Source organism: Vombatus ursinus, unplaced genomic scaffold (genome assembly GCF_900497805.2).
Source record: "Vombatus ursinus unplaced genomic scaffold, bare-nosed wombat genome assembly UNPS02014807.1, whole genome shotgun sequence".
Lineage (NCBI taxonomy): Eukaryota > Metazoa > Chordata > Mammalia > Diprotodontia > Vombatidae > Vombatus > Vombatus ursinus.
The window spans coordinates 724,217-742,773 of record NW_020954585.1 but is presented as its reverse complement, the minus strand read 5'-3'; positions in this window follow the sequence as shown (position 1 = coordinate 742,773).

Genomic DNA, 18,557 nt, shown 5'->3' with positions numbered 1-18,557 from the left:
ACTCAAAACCTGTTTCCTTTGATTTCCTCAAGTCTCTACAGGAAATTCAGAATTTTCAGCATTTGATTATTTGTGCTAATGGAGCATAAACAGTAGATACAGAGAGGTCCCAAATAATTTACATTTAGCTTTGAGATGTGTTTTTAAAAATAAGTTTTACAGCTGCCTTTTGTTTTTAAACATAATCATTTCTGGATATATCCTCTACCCTTTCCAGAAATGACCCATCCAGTGATGAGATAATGTTTTTGAAATTACATTTAAATATTGGCGAGCTTGATATTTGGGGAATTCATTTCAACTGAAGTAACAGTAGAACCTGGTTAGCAATCTTATTTCTTCATAATCTCTCTCAGCTAAATTTCTCCCCTGCTTTTCATTCCATACTGAGAATAGACAGTATCTCCTATCAGACTGAAATCTTGAAGACTTTGCCTGGTGGAATGGGTGGATGAGAATGATTTGCTCCAATGGCCATGAAGCAGTCACAGCCAGAGTTTAGAGCTTGGTCAGACATCAAAGACCAACCAAAGTTATCCACTGCATCCCAGGCCATCCCCAGTCGTCTTGACTTTTGTCTTGTCACTGGACTTCAATGACTCTGGAAGAGAGAGTGAGGTTGATGACTATGTGCAACTCTGCCTCACTGAAATCCAATCCATGCACAAGTCATCACCCATTATGTCATTGGTCCTCTTCAGAAATGAAGGGCAAACAACAATACTAACCTAAATAGAATCTCTCTTAGTCTGTGGCCTTTCTGATGGACACTTTCACTTTAGGGAAGTAATTAGGTCTTTTAGTTTCTAAGGCTTCCTCCACTAACCCCTGACCTGACAGAATATATAAATCAAGTTAATATCAACTAAGACCTGAATTAAGCTAAGGAAGTAACATTTTCAGTCGGAACTCTCAAATATTAACTGCTGTGAGTAGCTGTTCATTAACGAATGGAGTGATGGATGTCTTTATCGCTAGAGAAAGAAAAGAGAGACAGAGAAAGAAACAGAGAGAATGAGAGAGACAGAAGGTTAGAGAGGGAGGGAAGGCAGGAGGGAGACAGAGATGGAGGGAAAGAGAAAGAAAGAGACTGAAAGAGAAAGAAGGGAAAGAGAAAAGGAGAGAGAGAGAGAAAGAAGCGGTCATTCACTATGGTTTCCTCGTCATACATGTATCTAGGTGTAAAATGTTATTGTTGTTGTTGTTATTGCTTATCCTTTGTTTTTGAAGAGGACTATGACATCAGGGAGGTGATGCCATGACATGCACATGAACTGGATTTAGGTGAGGGAGGGCTGTGCAAAGTCACCAGCCTCACCCTCTCATCCGGAGCCATCTGGGTCAAGTTGGCAAGATATAGATCAGGGTGACTGCAGATGGCCCAGGATGCAGTGGGGGACCTTGGCTTTTTGAGTTAAAGTCTTTAACAGGTCTCAGTTTGACTGAGGCAATACTTCATTTGGAGATTAAAGCTAGGTAAATAAGGAGGCAAAGAATGGCCTCTTTCACCTAGTCAAAAAAAAAAATCAATCTAGGAGGGGAAGAACCTCAGGGTTTCTGGCCAAAACAGAAACAATTACTATTTATATTCACTCTGAGTCAACCAGGGTCCACACAATGACCAAGTGGGGCTTGGCCTGGGACCTATTATTGGCCAATCAATGAGAGCCAGAGTGATTTGGGTTTAAGGCATTGTCCTTAAGGGGAAAAAATGTCTATCTTGTGGTTTATGGGCTAGGTGTGAAATAGGCCAGAGATGACTGCAGTGAAAAGGGCAATAGAAATCTATCCCAGCATACAAGATGCCACATATTGGACAGAAAATATGTGGTTATGTGTGTGTGTGTGTGTGTGTTTCCCATGGAAGACCTAGTTGTCAACCAGACCCAACTGTCTGGTTGCTGCAGCTATAGGAGAATAAGGAATGTAAGGGAGGCATGGTCCTTGTCCAGCCCACTGAGGTAACTGGACAGCATCATGCATCACCCAAGTTAAGGGAGCTTTGGTGCCTGCAAAGCTGCCAAGGCAGAGAGAGGGATAGCACAAGGCTCTGTTTTAAGTGGTAGACCCAGGGAAAACCACCCCAGAGGAGACATACTATCAGAACCACTAACGATCGAATTTATAGAAAAATGAGTGTCTCAGGCTCAGGAACCAGAAAGGTCGTTTGATGGTACTAAACTCCAAACTTATTGTGGAAATGAGGGTTGAGAAACACTTGGTTTAAGGAAAAAACAGTGGTCATCGCTTGTCTGATTAGTGAAATCCCATCACTTCCTTACAAGAAGGGGATGCTTGGGCCATTTTCTACCTCAGAAGTCAATATTCTTTCATTGCTAGAGGAGATGTTTCTCCCTTTGCCCCTCCTGGTAGCCTGTGCAACTGTTCTCATATCTATAAATTTGGGAACATCACCAAACTTAGTCCCAAATGTTTAATCCCAAGGGGCTAATATAGCTAGATCAGTGAAGTTTGGATTCAGTTGAAGGGACAAACTTGAGGGCCTAGAGGGCCACTTGTGGCCTCAAGGCCACAGGTTCCCCACCCCTGAGCTAGATAATCATAGAAAGTTTGAAGAGGAAGAAGTCTATTCTGTCTGTGCCCAAGTTGTCTTCCATGACAGAAGGTAGATCTCTTGCTGGCAGGGAATTTATTGTATTTGTATCCCAAGCATGGTGTTTGGCACATAGTAGGTGCTTAATAAATACTTGTTGATTGACTGATTACCTGGAAATTGGTTTCCTCATTTAGTAAATGAGGAAAAGGAGGCTCAGACAAGTTGTAACTCATCTAAGGGCAAGTAAGTAAGCTAGAAGAAGAGCCAGGCCTATCTTAACCCTTACCCTAGGGGTTCCCTGCCCCCTTTCATCAGGATGTCTGTCTGGAACAGGAAAGAACAATGATCAAAATTGTTAACACCTGATGTCTTAAACTTTTTTTGGCTTTTTGCCTTCCTTAAATTCATTAGTGTCTGTACATATATGATAATGTTTTTCAATTTCCCCACAAGAATATCTGAATTTCAAATGTCTTGTAGGGACCTGCAAACATCTTATGCTTAACATGTCCAAAACTCAACTCATTAACTTTCCTTCCCCAAACCTCCCCACCCCCTTCCCAAACTTCCCTTTACTGTTAAGGGCACCACCTTCCAGGCATCCAGGTGTCACCCTCAGCTTTCACGCTCTCTCATCCTCCCTATCTGTTGTAGTTGCCAAGTTTTGTGTAACTTCCCTCCTATATGCCCCCTTCTCTCCTCTGACACTGACACCACCCTTGTGCTGGCCTGCATTACCTCACCCCTAGACTATTTCTAAAGCCTGCTGGTGCATCTGCCTACCTCAAGCCTCTTCCTAGTCCATCCTCCAGTATAAAGGTGCTGGAGATACAAAGAAAGAAATGAAAAGTTTCTGCCTTCAAGGAACTTACATTCTGCTTGGAAAGAAAGTATGCACATGTGTGGCTTGTAGCTCAGTGGCACCTCTCTCCTACAAAGGGACTCCCTGTTCAAGAACCAGATAGATCTAGTTCATCCTGGGGAAGCCTGGCCTTAAAGAGAAGTGATCAGGCTTTCTCCCTATCTCATTATGCCCCCACTTAGAATTATTCTAGGAAAATCTCCTTAAACTTACACATGGCTCATGTCTAAGGTCTCCCTAAAAGGGATTAAAAGGGACCCTTCTGGAAAAGTTACACAATGTAGAAAGAAGTAGATATTAGGTATAGGACAGCTATTTATTTCTTCTTCTGTAAAAGAAATACTTAAACCACAAAAGACTCTAGTACCTTTGCCAAGAAAAGTCCAAAATGGGGTTGTGAAAAGTCAAACATGACTGAAATGACTGAACAATAACAAAAGTAAGAACAAACATACAAGCACTGTCCCTCTCTCCAACACCTGGCGAACATAATCCTTCTCTTATACCACCTCAGTCTCAGGGGAGTGAAGGGGGATTAGATTAGATTCACATTGACAAATACTTGCAACATGAAATAGTAACTCATAACTGCTATATACTCTCTCAGGAGGAAAGTCTCCGAGAGACTCAGAGAACTGCTGAATATGCATATTCCACTTTTGTTTTAGATTTCTATTTTTGATTGCTTCACTTAAGGTCTACAATTTCTGGTCAGTTAGGTGTGCACGGCTCATTTCAGAGTTGGTGTTAGTCTTCTCTGAGAATGGGCACCATTTCAGGAAGCACCTCTTGCTGCCAACACCTGGCCCTCTCAATGACTCTAGACCTCTCAGGCCACCCAAACTGGGAACATTCCTCTGTGGATCGCTGTTCAGTCACCTGTGCTGAGGAAATAAATCATGAAACAGAAGAAGCTGCTAGGGATTTGAGAGCCAGTCTTGGGCAAACACATGTGCTCATGGCTTTGTGCATATGGCTACTTTAGCTGTCTCTGGAGAGAGGAAGGAGAGAGAGATACCCTCCCTCCTCTCCCTGGAAGTCCAAGGTTACTTAAGTTCCAAGAAACACTCTCCAAAGAGAGAAAAAAAGAGCAAAAGCAAAAGTTGTTTCTCTTTCTAAACCAGCTGATGATGTAGCACTTCCTGCTTAGTCATCAGTCATCTTTGACACAGCTCAAAGTAATGGGGACTCTGGACACCAGCCAGGAGTCTCTCGTTGTTCACGTATGTTAGCAAGGAGACATCCAGAAGAAGTCAGGGTGAGGCCCTTTTCCAAGCATACTCCAAAGGATGGCACCTACAGGCTCATCAGATCTGAGGAGCTTTCCCAATTATCCTCATTACGTATGTATATACCAAATATATACTAAATAAAGACAAGGTAGCTTGGAGATGGGGGAGAGGAAGGGATCAGCAGCTCGGGGAGGGATTAAGGAAGGCTTCGTGTAGAAGGTGGCACTTGAACTGAGTTTTGGAGAAAACTAGGGATTCTAAGAAGTGGAGATTAGAAGGGAGCACATTCTAGGCATAGGAGATGTCTCATGCAGAGGCAGAGAGATGTGAGATGGTTTTGTGAGTGAAAAACAGCAGGAAAGGTAGCTTGGCTCGACAGTAGAGTATGAAAAAGGGAGTGATGTCCGATAAGGTTGGAAAGGAAGACTAGAGTCAGGTTGTGAAATGCCAAACAGAAGAGTTTCTATTTGATCCTAGAGGTAATAGGGAACCACTGCAGCTTACTGAGCAGGAGAGTGAAAGGGTCTGACCTGTGCTTTAGGAAAATCACTTTGGCACCTATGTGGAGGCTAGAGTAGAGATAGGAGAGATTTGAAGCACGGAGACCAATTTTAACTGCCATTTTAATCCTCTTAATTCAATCTGGAGGTAGGGGTTGGACTGATCCACTATTACACACTAGTTTTCGATATTAATAGAGTTCTCTATTATTGGTATGCTGGTAAATGTTTAACAATTAGCTTCTAAAAAAATATTCACAACACCCTTCACACTTTTAAGTTTTATCGGTATTTCCTCTACCATTTTAAATCCAATCAACAAAACAATAAATCAAGCCCTGAATTGTAGCAATTGCCACTTTCTGAGTTATAATCGCTCACATTGAAAATTTAACAATCATGCTCCTGAACCTGTATGAAGCTGGCTCCAGATGCAACCCTGAACATCCCCTGGGCTCCAGCTAGAAAAGATTTGCAATCACTAGAGGGCACCAGTGATCAGTTTTCTGTCTACCAAAGCTGGAGCCTAAAACAACTGGTCCGCCCCCAACTCCACCCCCTATTTCCCCCTACCTCCCCTCCCCCCCACATCATTTTTCACCCAGGTGATGTCAGCTTCGGGTGACTATCCAGGGCAACCTTGAAAAGGAAAGGAAGTTTAGAAAGCTTATGTTCCCATAGGGTCATGACCATTTCTATGACTTCTCAAAGACCTTCCACCTCACAGAACACAGGTAGGGGGTGGACACAGCAGGAATGCAGTGATTCCATGTTGATTTTATTTGAAAAATGAAACTCTGGCTCAGGACCTGGGGCGAGAAGGTGGAATTCATTCCCCAAACTTCAGAGGTCACACTCAATAGGCAATTTCTCCCCAAACAGAATGTTTTACATCAGACTGAAGGGAGCCTCTCATTTAAAAAATAAAATAAAATACATTTTTATTGATGCATTTCGTTTTTATATCACAGTCAGGCCCAGAAAGATCCTCGTCACCTCACCAGCATCTAACCTTCCTTTGCAACAAGGAAAACCAGTTCATCAGGACAATGGATGTAATGCCCAAGTCCAACAGCATGTAGGATATTTTTGTCCACACAGCCTCCCATTTATCCGCCATAAGAATCTGCTTTAGATCTGGAAGGGATGTCAGAACCCATCTAGTTCACTCCCACATTTTACAGATGAGAAAACTGAGACCCAAGTGACCTGTCCATTACACAGGTAGTATAAGTGATAGCAACAGAACTTGAATCCAGGACCTCTGACTCCAAATCCAGGGTTCTTTTCCACTCTGTTAACATTGCTAAGAAGGGAGGTATTTTTTCATTATTTATCCTCTGGTGACAAAATTGGTTGTTGCAATTACTCAGAATTTTGCTTGCTTTTATTAATTTTTATTTACAGTAGAGTGGCCACTGGGCATATTATTCTCCTGGTTCTGCTTCTTTTTTTTTTTGCCTTGCATCAGTTCACACAAGATTTTCCATGATTTTTGGAGTTCCTTATGTTCTCATGTTACAACAGTATCATTCTTTTTAAAGATTGTTTTTAAAATTCTGAACTTAACAAGAACCAAATAAAATTAGCATTTCCATATGTGTATATATACACATGTATACATATATAATACTATATATATAATATGGGTAGCTAAGTGGCACAGGAGATAGGGTACCAGGCCTGAAGTCAAGAAGACTTACCTTCCTGAGTTCAAATCTGGCCTTAGACACTTACTAGCTGTGTGACCCTGGGCAAGTCACTTAATCCTGTTTGCCTCAGTTTCCTCATCTGTAAAATGAGCTGGAGAAGGAAATGGCAAATTGCTCCAGTAACTTTGCCAAGAAAACCCTAAATGGGGTCATGAAGTTGGACATGACTGAAAATGACCCAACAACAACATATACAAGTCCATATACACATATGTATATATGTGTGTGTATATATATATATGTATGTATACATATATGAAAAAAACAACTGTACTTAAAGCAGCAAATCACTTAGGCCCAGCTTGCTTTTATTTTAAAATGTATAATAAAATCAATGTGTCCTGCTTTGTCCAATAATATTTATTACATTCAGTACTAGTTGGTTTGGTCATTCCCCAACAGATGAACACTCGCTTTGTTTCCCAATCTTTGCAAACACAAAGTGTTCTTAAGAATATTTTGGTATAGGGGCAGCTAGGTGGCAGAGTGGATAGAGCACTGGCCCTGAAGTCAGCAGGGCCTGAGTTCAAATCCAACCTCAGACCAAACACTTGACACTTGCTAGCCGTGTGACCCTGGGCAAGTCACTTAACCCCAATTGCCAAAAGAAGAGAATATTTTGGTATATATGGATAGGCCTTTATTTTTGGTAATACCTGAGGCAGCATGCTACAGGGGCTGGATTGAGTATTGGAATTTTTACTCTCCCATTCTCTACGTCTGGGACTTTGGCCACATCATAACCTCTCTGTGCCTCATTTTCCTCATCTGTAAAATGGGCCTCTGAGATGGGCCTCTGAGACTTCTAATTCTATGATCCTATGATCCTTGATCATATGTACCCAGGAATGAGATCATTGATCAAATGGAAAAGCCTCTTATTAAATAAACGCTACTCTTTGGAACTGAGACAGTTCTAAGGGTTTGAAGTCTGTGAACAAAGCCAGCTCTGGATGTGTGATCTTCTGGACATGTAGTGGGCGCTTCCTGGCCATCTCCACATGATGGGGCCTCAACTATGGACATCATCCGCATCACCACCTTGGACTCCATCTCTACCCCTGGGACTCTGATGGGTAAGCCTTTGTCTTTTCTGTCCCCTCCATGTCACTCACCCCTTCCAGGTTCCCTTTATATCATGTCCTATTTCATTAGGTAAGCTCCTTGTGGGCAGGAACGGTCTTAACTTGCTTTTATTTCTATTCTCAGCACTTAGCTGGGAAATGAGCACCTAATTTCTCAGTTAAGTGCTTGATAAATTCCTTATGTTTCTTTTCTTTCTTCTTCTGATTTTTTCTTCCTTCCTTTTCTTCCTTCCTTTCTTTCCTTCTTCCTTCCTTCCATCCTTTCTTCCTTCCTTCTTTCCCCTTTCCTCTCCTTTCCTCCTGACTTCTCCTTCTCTCTTTCCCTGTATCTCTGTCTCTCTTTCTTCCTTCCAGGTGGGATTAGGGAAGGGTTTCTTAGAGGAAGTGACATTTGATTTGCACCTTGCTGGATAGGCAAAATTACCTGGCAGAGGGATGGGGAGGACATTCCAGGAAGATGCCACATCATGAACAAAGACGTGGTGGGGACAAAGACATATGTAGGAAGCAGTGTAAAAAAATAATAAACAACAACAAAAACACAGTGGATAGAGCACCAGCCCTGGAGTCAGGAGGACCTAAGTTCAAATATGGCCTCAGACCAGACACTTGACACTTACTAGCTGTGTGGCCCTGGGCAAGTCACTTAACCCCAATTGCCTTAAAAAAAAAAAAAAAGCCTTGCTTGACTCCTTACTGCCCAGGGGTGCAAGATGGTGAGTACTGGGAGATGAGATTAAAAAGCTTTTGGGGGATCAGATCATGCAGAAATCAAAGTGATTATCCAAATTTATCATAACCTGAAGCCAATTCTGAATTTCCCAAAGTGTTGTTGAGTGTGTGCCTGGATTCTATTACCCACTAGCCCCACCACACACCCCATATCTTCCTCATCCCTTGGCCCTAGCCTGTTACTTGACACCAACAGATGATAAAACAATTCAAAATAACTAACATTTATATTACACTTCAAAGCTGGCAAAGTATTTCCTTTACAAACATTCTTTCAGTTGACCTTCACAACAACCCTTAGAGGAAGGTACTAGAAGTATTATCATTTCACATTATCACCATTTCACAGATGAGGTAATTGAGGTCCAGAGAGGTAAAGCTCCTTACCTAATGTCACAAGCAAGAGTCAGAGGCAAAATTCAGACAGATGTCTTCCTGAACAGGCCCAGCCCCTCTCCCCACTAAACCTTATCGTCTCTCAGAAAATTACAAGCAACATTTATGGAGTTCTTTAGAATTTTTAAGCACTTTACATACATGTCCTCCTTTCATCCTCACAACAAGCCTTTGAGGTGAATGTGATAAGTTTTCTTGCCCCCAATTTTACAAGTGAGGAAACTGAGGCTCAGGGAGTCCAAATAACTTGGCATGGGTTACACAAATAGTGCCAGAGGCAGGGTTTGAACCCAGGCCTCTACTGAGTTCAGGTGCAATGCACTTCTCATTACACCATGCCACTTTTCTGATGAAGCCCTAGACAAGCGCACCCAATCTCTTGGGCATCCCTTGCTGCCCTCTCTTGCCACCTGGACACACAAAAAATAACTTGTGCCAACTTGATGTTGGTGCCAACAATTTCATCAATGCCTTCTTTTTTTTTAAGAGAAGGAAACTAGAGCCTGAAGGAAGGAAACTACTCTGCCCAAAGACACACAAAGAGAAAGTGTGGAGCAGATTTGAATCCAGGTCCTCTGAGCCCAAATTAAGTATTCTTTCCCATTTTGCCACAATTCCTCAGAGGAACCTGGGCTCATAAACTTAGAGCTTGAAGGGATCTTAGAGGGGAATCCTGTCCCCTCATTTTTCAGATTAGGAAAGTGAAGCACAGAAGAGCTAATGACTTGCTTAGGGTCACGCAGATGGTAATGTCTGAGGCAGGACTTGAACTCAGGTCTTCCTTACTCCACATCCAGTGGACCTATCAAACAATAAAACAAGGTAGTAAAAGAAAGGGAGTCTCAAGGTCAGAGAAGCGAATGGGAGGTGAAATGTGGAAGAAGAGAGAGAGAGAAAGAAAGAATAGAAAGAGAAGAGAGGACAGTTGATGGTAAAAAGTTGGCCAACGAGTGTCCCTTGGTTGAATCCCCTAGGGGGTAGAGGATGCTGAAGAGGGCAAAAAATCATCATGAATAATCTGCTTTGCAGGTTGCAGGGCAGAATCTAGGCTGGCCAACATCTTTCTATTAAGAATAGCAGGGAGTATATATACTACGCTTCTATCAGACCTGCCGGGTCGAAGCCGCTAACGTCATTCACCACTAGGTGGCGCTCAGTCCACAAAAATGAATGAGGCTCGCTCTAGCAGGAGTGTGGTCCTTCCAAGGACAGCTACCATCTTCAGGGAGAAATCTGTTCATTACCCAAGGCTGAGGGATTGGTTACTCTCCAGCTCTACCATAAACCCTCACAAGACCTGGTTGCTGTCCAGAATAAACACACTGAATCCTTTTGGCAAAAGTCACAATTATATCCCCATCAGGGACCTTAAATCCAAGGCTATTTATTTTGTGTTAGTATTGTAGAGTAATACCTTAAATTCATGAAGAGCTATGCTTTCCAAAAGAACCTTTCTTATTTAATTTAATTTTTTTCTCAATTTCATGTAAACAAAAATTTTAACATTTGTCTTTTTTTTTAATTTTGATTTCCAAGTTGTCTCCTTCCCTCCTTCCTTTCCCCCCTCCTTGAGAAGGCAAGCATTTTAATATATATTACACATGTGCAGTCATGCAAAACATTGCCATATTAGCCATGTTGCAAAAGAAAGCACAGAAAAAAAAAACCAAGAATAATGAAGAAAGTAAAAAAAAAAAAAGAAGGCTTCAATCTGCATTCAGACTCCATCAGTTCTTTCAGAGACCATTAGCTCTGGAGGCAAAGAACTTTGCTCTGAATTTTAGCTCTGCTGGTGTGATCTTGGAGAAAGTTACTTAACCTCTATGTGCCTCAGTTTCCTCTCTAGAAAATGAGGGGGTTGGACTAGAAGATCTCTGAAGATCTTTCAAGATTAAGATGTAGACGGCATTTTTATCTTCAATGACAGATCAGAAAACTGAAGATTATGTCCAATGGCCATAACCTTGTTTTAACCCTTAGAAAGGGCAAATTGGAAAATGGCAGAGAGATAGCAAGAGAACCTAGGATCTTGATATTTCTCTCTAAATGAGGCATAGAAATACCTCCTCCCCACCAAAATCAAGGTTACAGAAAACAAAACAAAACAAAACTCTCAAACAGAAAGCATTTTGTGTAAAAAGAAAAGAACCAATCAAAGATATGAGCTAACAAAAATTTAAAAGATCTACCATAATAGTGGCACAGTAGATTATTCCACAGTAGAGTTCCAGGCCTGGAGTTAGGAAGATTCATCTTCCTGAGTTCAAATCTGGCCTCAGACACTTACTAGTTGTGTGACCCTAGGCAAGTCACTTCACCCTGTTTACCTCAGTTGCCTCATCTGTAAAATGGGCTGGAGAAGGAAATGGCAAACCACTCCAGTTTCTTTACCAAGAAAATCCCAAAAGGGTCACAAAGAGTTGGCCATGACTGAAACGACTTAACAACAACAAAAGAGGTAATGGGAAGCCTTATACCAACACTCCACTTCCTTTTGTCTCTGAAAAATTAATGAACAACACCATAATTCATATTTTATATTAAAAGAAGAAGAAATATAAAAAATCAACAACCATATGACAAACTTTTCCAAATTGTTAGTAAGAGAAATGCAATTTAAACAATTTTTTATATTACTGAATGTCTACCCAAATGGCAAAGCCGGTAAAAAACAGAAATACCCAATATTGAAGTGGTTGTGAGAAATAAGGCTTTTTGTTGTTGTTGTTACACACCTTTCATTTTCCAAGAGGACCAATGTCATCACAGGGTGATGTGTTGACTTTTTTGTGAATTGGAGTTAAGTGAGGCAGAATTGCACAAAGTCATCAGCCTCATTCTCTCTTCCAGTCATTGAAGTCCAGTGGCAGGACAAAAGTCAAGACGACTGGGGATGGCTTGGGATGCATTGGATGACCCTGGTGTCTTCGATATCTGACCAGACTCTAAGAGCACCAAAGCACCTGCTTCAGCTGCCTTCATGGCTACCGGAACATGGCTACTCATCTGTCCATTTTGCTGAGGGAGGTCTTCATATGCTTGGGGTAGACATTCTCCTGTTGGTTACCTTCAACCTGGTTTATTGATACTCTTACTAATATTCTACTGTAGGAGTCAGCAGAGGTTGGTTCGGCCGTTCCCAAAAAACAATTTAGAATTATTCTAAACTACGCTTTGATCCCATTATACCACTTCTAGGCATATACCAAAGGAAGATCAAGATCTTACATATGTCAACATAATCATAATAGCACTTTTTGTGGTAGTAAAAAGAAAACTGAAGGGAAGACACCAAAGGAGAAACTGAATCTATGCCCACCTTGCTCCAGAAACCAAGCTGAAATAACCTCATAACACATCAACTCGGATGAGAAATGCAACGAGAAAGATGAGGAAACTGAGATCCAAGGTGCTAAAGTGATGATGAATGACCAAGACTGCACAGAGAATTACTGACATTAGTAGAGACAAGACTGCAGGTCTCTTGAGCCCTCATTAAGGTCTCTTTCCACTACCCTGGATTGTCACGGAAAGTTCCTAGGAGGATCCAAGTATCCCTGTCTCATGTGTCTAGGACAAGCTCTTACCTGGTGTCACCTCATTGCCTAACTCTTGAAGGATACTGTGAAATTCCATCTGCAAGTATGATAATCAATCTTCCTATAGCCTTACTAGAGACAGGCATAATTGGGAATTATTGCATCTGGAGCAAATTTAGTTGGAGGAAGAGGAATCAACAATCTGAACTTGAGTGAATTCATGCTGAGAGATGAGCTGGCTGCTCCCCCACAGAGTCTCACACATTCCCATAAGGGTTAGTAGGGAGGGAAAGCTGGGCTCTGAGAGAGAGGGTCAAACCAGCCTAGCAGCAGTTATACCACACAGGAGAGGCATGAGGACCACGGAGGCTGTGGAGAGAAAGTATATCCTCTCCCCTTCTTCCACCATGCCAGCACCCTGGAGCAAAGCCCTATTCACACCACTCTAGTTACAGTTATGACTGACAGGATCCAACTTAGAGACCTCACAACAATGGAAAAAGTATCTTACTTGTCAAATGAGGTCCTGGGGGACTACAATTTCCTCTCTGGGTGGTTTGGCTTACGCGAGCTTGGCCACACATGTTGTAATTGGTTGGTAACTAATTTTTTCACTATCCAAGTTTCATTTTCACAAAAGGGAGTTGGCTATTTTTGGGGGGCGGGAATGGGGCATCTTGAGAGATGTCTCAATGATTTTCAGCAGTGACTTTCTATCTTCTGGCTATTTTGTCCCTTTTGAATATTCACCTTGAGATGTTAGGAACTGCACTGCTTTCCTGCAGACCCGATTCTGGTGTCTAACTTCAGGCTGCTTTCCTGGGGGTTAGAGGTGGAGCAGTTTAACTTGGCACACTAGGAGCCGGGGACAGGGGAATTAGAAGAGGAAGGGGAACTTTAGGCCATTGGGAGTCAAAATGCCAAGCCGAGGCCGGCTCCTGGGCTTGGGAACAAATGAGGAGCCTGTGGCCGAATGAAAAGGATGTGTTCTTATGCTGGTTTGTCCCTGTCAGCGCAAGTGGCTACTGAGCTAGGCCCTGAGAAACCACCCTGGGGAGAGTTTAATGAGGGCTTGGATGTCTCTATGGAATGTGGTCTTCGGTTTGGGTCCTTGTGGCTTCTCTCTCTGCCACATGAGAGCGGGCTTTGTGGCCCTCCCAGCCTGCCACAAGGGCCAAGTGTTTCCTAATTGTTATCTGCAGACGCTAGGAGAATAGACTCCCTGCCATTTGGGACCAAATATCCCTGAATTTCAATTGACATGTTGTTGTTTTGTTTTTTTTTTCTTCTTGGCCTCCCTTTGATGATGGAGAATATTGTGTTTCTTATTTCTTAAGGCTGGTTTTGGCTCCCCCCCCCCCCCCATGTTCTTTCCCTCCTCCTCTTTGTTATTTGACTGTGGGTCTATCTGGGGCTTTGAAAAATGAAGTTTGATGTGATTTCCAAACTGGAACCAAGCCTACGGCAACTTTATGCTGGAGAGCAGAGGGTTAGAGAGAAGGATGGATGGTGAGGCTGCCCTTCCTCTCGGTGACTTGATCCCTGGAATTCTGAAACCGAACAGGGGATGGGATGGTGGGGCTGCTTCCAACCTCCTTCTGGAGTGAAAAGGCCCTCCTGCCGGGGAAGACTGGGACAGCTAAATGCTGTTGCACAGAAAATGGTGTCTGCCAACAAAATGAGTCCTCAGAGTAGACCTCCCCACCTAGTCCCATGACAGTTGTGTAAGATTCTCTTACCATTCCATCAAGACAGTTTGAATTGTGTCAGTGGGTTCCTCTCCACAGGTCAGAAGGCCTCTCAGGCAGCACCACCCTCTTCCAGTCCCAGGAGTTCCCCTATGTCTACAGTCCTCAGGACAGCCGGCAGACCAGGAATGTTTCCAAATGTCCCCCCAGAGACTTCTCAGGTTTAGACTTGCTTCGATCTGGTTGTAAAACCCACTCAGGGCAACCTCCTTTTCAGATCCACTCTTAACCATGGGCCAATTACTGTAAATTACAACGTCTGGGACAAGAGGTCTTGTAAATCTTGACTCTGTGGTCGTCCTTGAGGCTCCGTGGCTTTCCTCCCCACAGTAATTCCTCAGGCTCCTGGACAGTCTGTGCTGCTCACAGAGACGTGTGGTCTCTCCCCCCGCCGCCAGTTTGGGAGAGGTCCCCTGGCACCTTGAGGTCACTGGGGGTTCCTTGGGCTCTGTCCCCTGAATTCTAATCGATCCTTTACCTGCAAAGCTTGTGTCTCAGATTGGGGCCAGCCTGACCTTTGGGAGAATGAGCACATTCCCCAGAGAGGGGGAAACCACAGACCCCTGGGAGGGAATACAATTCAAAAGATATTCATTAAGCACCTACTCTGTGTAAGACACTAGTGAGAGATAAAATTATAAAAAAGTCCCTCCCCTCAGGGAGCTTCCTTTTTTACTGGGAAAATGTGACATGTACACAAATGAACTGTAATACAAGCAGAGATATGGGGGAAATTAAAGCTATGTTAAAACAAAATAAAATCAATAAAATGTATTTTTAAAGAAAATATAATACAAGGGAAGTAGTAACCTAGGGAAAGGAAAAAGCCAGACACATTGCTCTAGGAAAATTTTGAGGCAGGAGAGAAAGTGTTTCATTGAGAAGTATCAAGGAAGATTTCACTAAGAAATCAGAAATGGGGCGTTGAAGGAAGTAACTAAGAGATAAGGAGGGGTGCATTTTTTTTAGTATTGTTTTTATTTTTAACCAGAAGAATTCACAGTTTCAGAAGTGCTTTTTCTATCACCATTTAAAACATGATTTCAGTCTTCTTCTATAGCCCTAATTAATATATTAGAGAAGAGGTCAGTCAGTCAATAAGCATTTATTAAGTACCTACTGTATACTAATGCACTACAAGCACTGAGCTAAGCACCAAGGATACAAAGAAAAGCAAAAAGATAGTCAGCACCTGCTCTTAAGGAGCTCACTTTCTTTTTTAAAATAGTGTTTTATTTTTTCCAATTATATGTAAAGACAATTTTTAACATTCGTTTAAAAAAATTCTGAATTCCAAAATTTTTTCCCTTACTCCCATCTCTTGCTTCCTGAAATGGTAAGTAATTTGATATAGGTTATCTGTGTGTAATTATATGAAACATATTTCCATATTAATCATGTTGTGAAAGAAGAAACAGACCAAAAGGGGGAAAAAAACATGAAAAAAAAGAGAAAATAACATTCTTTGATCTGCATTCAGACTGAATAGTTTTTTTTTTCTGGATGTGGACAGCATTTTCCATCCTGAGTTCCTTAGAATTGTCTTGGATCATTGTATTGTTGAGAAAAGCTTGTTATTCACAGTTGATGATAGCACAACACGGCTGTTACTATGTACAATGTTCTCCTGGTTCTGCTCACTTCACTCAGCATCAGTCCATACAAGTCTTTCCAGGTTTTTCTGAAGTCTGCCTGCTCATCATTTCTTATAGCACAATAGTATACCACAACTTGTTCAGTCATTCCCCAATTGATGGGCATGGAAGGGTGCATTTTAGGAATGGTTGGATGGACTGGGGGAATGAAAGGAGGTAGAATATAGCTCGTCTAATTTGAGAAACTGTCAATAGTCCCAGTTTGGGTAGAATGCTAAATACGTGAAGGGTAGGGTGATGGGAGGAATAAGCATTTATTAAATGTTTTTTACTATGTGTACAGTGCCTGGTGCATTGTGGGTATTTTAAAAATTCTTCCTCCCTTCTTCCCTTCCTTCCTTCCTTCCCTCCCTCCTTCTCCTCCCTCCTTACTTACTTCCTCCCTCCCTTCCTTCCTTCCTTTCTTCCTTCCCTTCTTCCCTCCTTCCTTCCTTCCCTCCTTCCTTCCTTTCATATTGAAGTGGAGATGCATAGTAGGCAGGGGAAGATTCAAAACTAAAGTTCAGGAGAATGAATATATGTATATTCCAGAACCACTTGCATAAACCCATGGGAGTGGCTTAGGTGGCCAAGGAAGAGAGACTAAAAAGAGAAGAGCTGCTGTCCTTGCCTAACGGGTGGGAGGAGAATGATGAATGAGCAATGGAAACTGGGAAGGAGATGTCAGAAATCCCAGAACCTTAGCGGCCATCTAGTCCCTAAACAAGAATTCCCTCCCCAGCATTGTTAGTCAACAAGGGATCATCCACTTATGGAAGTGAATGTTGAAAACTAAAAATAAATTAATTACTTATGAAAAACAAAAACAAGGGATCATCCAGTCTTTTCTTGAAGACACCAGTCAGAGGAAGTCATTACCTCTTAAGGTTGCCCATCCCACTTTGGGACAGCTCTAATTAGTAGGAACTTTTCCCTTATATCAAGCCTAAATCTGTATTTTTGAAATTTCCATCCATTGTTCCTGGTTCTGGCCCCTAGGATCAAGCAGAGAAAATCAAATCTCACTTCCACATGATGGACCTGCAAATACTTGAAGATAGATATTATCAATCCCTTCCTAAGTCATCTCTTCTCCAGACTAAAGAACCCTAGTTCCTTTTGCCAATTGTCATATGGCATTAATCTGCGCCTTTCATTCTTCAGCTTGCTGTCCTCTGGACCCTCTACAGCAGTGGTTCTTAACCTGGGGTACTTGAACTTATTTTTTAAAAATAAGACCTTTTGACTATTATAAATACCCAAATTAACTCTAAAGGACATATGAATAAAGATGTTATCTGCATCCAGAGAAAGAACTGATAAATAGAAGTATGCATAGAATAATTTCACACACACACACACACACATATACTTCTTTGTGTCTAATGGGAGCTATCTCTAGAGTGGGGTGGGGAGAGAAGAAAAAAAGAAATTTACATGATAATTTATTATATATTTAAAAGGAATAACAAGTTGTATATAATAGATTTGCAGTTCTATGTGCAATCATCTTTTTATTATACTATTTTATGGAAATACTTGTTTTATTCCATAAATTAAAAAGAAAACAAATAAATAACTTGGGTTTTATATATATATATATATATACATATATATACACACATATATATGTAGACACACATATATCTATAGATACACACATATATTTTAAATTAAGCATGTACATTATATATTTATATGCTGTTATATGTGTGTATATATATGCATACATATAATAGCATATAAATATATTATGTATGTGCTTAATTTTAAATACTTTATATCACATATATATATATAGAGAGAGAGAGAGAGAGAGAGAGTTTACTTTGTAGTCCTATGTGTTTCATTTTATGCATTTAAAGACATTCTCTTGAGAAGCTGTCCATAGACTTCATCAGACTGCCACAGGGATCCCTGACACACAAAAAATGAACTCCTGCATAACTTATCGCTGTCTTTTTAAAGATGTGGTGCCCAGGACACCCTAATGCTTCAGCTGTGGTGTGACCAGTGCATCACAGAGTACAGCTGACACTCTCACTTTCCTGCTCTTGGACTCCTGTGTGAGCCATGCCTCTCTGAACAGAGCCTAAGATCATGTTAATCTTCTGACCCTTTTCTTCCCTTAACAGAATTTCAGTTTCTTGTGGGTTGGGACTATGTTCTACATTTGTGTCTGCACTGACTGGCACAGTGCTTGGCTTAATAAATGTCATTGCTTGATTGGCTGGGATGTCACACTGCTCACACACATACACTGAAAACATACATATGGAAACCCAAAGAGGAGAAAACATCCAGGAGGAGAGGGGCAAGCAACAGCACTGAAAACTGCAGAAAGGTCAAAAGAGGATGAGGACTGAGAAGATGTCCAATGTCATAATTAAGAGATCACTGGTGATAAAAAAAAATGCTATCTACCTCCAGAGAATGAATTGATAAAATCTGAATGCAGATCAAAGCATACCATTTAAATATTTTCTTTTTCTTTCTTTCTTTCTTTCTTTCTTTCTTTCTTTCTTTCTTTCTTTCTTTCTTTCTTTCTTTCTTTCTTTCT